Source organism: Austrofundulus limnaeus, unplaced genomic scaffold, assembly GCF_001266775.1.
Source record: "Austrofundulus limnaeus strain Quisiro unplaced genomic scaffold, Austrofundulus_limnaeus-1.0 Scaffold209, whole genome shotgun sequence".
Lineage (NCBI taxonomy): Eukaryota > Metazoa > Chordata > Actinopteri > Cyprinodontiformes > Rivulidae > Austrofundulus > Austrofundulus limnaeus.
In genome coordinates, this window is record NW_013952611.1 from 836,276 (window position 1) to 837,365 (window position 1,090).

At 45.8% G+C, this 1,090-nt stretch overlaps 1 protein-coding gene across 1 annotated transcript in view; it reads left to right on the plus strand.

The window, feature by feature from the left end:
- The window catches only part of LOC106525018 (tripartite motif-containing protein 2), a gene marked incomplete at its 5' end in the record, with an annotated part of 10,943 nt that overhangs the window by 3,794 nt on the left and 6,059 nt on the right, over positions 1–1,090 (plus strand).

The window sequence follows — 1,090 nt, forward strand, 5'->3', positions numbered from 1 at the left end:
TCCATCTATCTATCTATCTATCTATCTATCTATCTATCTATCTATCTATCTATCTATCTATCTATCAATCATCACTGAAAGTATTTCACTCAAATATAATTACCCACTATTACACAAAGTATTGAAACCTTGAAATATTATTTTGAAAATCATTTTTAAAATAAGGTAAAGCAGTATACATAAAATATATCTTTTTTGTGTCACTTCAGTAGAAAACGAAACTAAATATTAGTTTATTTAGTTTATTTATTTCTTCATCATCAGTGACTTTTTTTAAGTGAAGAGAAAATAGAGAAAGAGAGAAAAACAGAGAGAGAAGTAATTAGAAAGATTGAAAGATTGAAATAGCGATTAGAGGTATATTAAATATACACCAACAAAACACAGGACCACACACCCAACATCTGTCCGCTCGCCTGAAAAATAAATGGATAAATACATGGAGGGCACATATAAATATAGACACATACCCTTACATATATAAAGATACACATATATACATGCCTAAATTCATAAATATTGTCCGTATATACACATAGACATATATACACACTCAGTGACCAGTCAGAACTCCCCGGATCAGAACACCTGTCTGTGAGCTGTTGTGAACATGCGTGTATATACAAGATTTCTCCAATGAAATAGTTAATAGTGACTGTGGAGGACCGGAGACCCAACCCCCAAGACACGAGGCAGACATAGGGAAGACCAGAGCCCAAGGGCCCGAGAGGGTTCCCGAGTGCAGAGCCCCAAGGGGCACCCACACAGGAAGATCCGCCCACCCACCCCCCAGATCAGACCATATAGAACTGGGAGAGTCCCCCCAGCGACTACACGCACAGCCCCCGGGGCCAGCAGCGACAAACTCATGGGCCCCACCGGCACCCGCCATACCAGATCCAAGAAAGGGCACAGAGGTCCGGGCCCCCAGGGCGCACCCCATGCAGGCCAAAGCCCGACAGGCCCAGAGGCCCCGAGCCCCAGCAGGCAGTCACCAGGCCAGGCCAGCACACACCCCAGCGCTCAGCCCCAGACCCCGGGAACCCCCAGCACACCGGCGGCCAGCCGCACACCCCACCGGGGGGCCGAG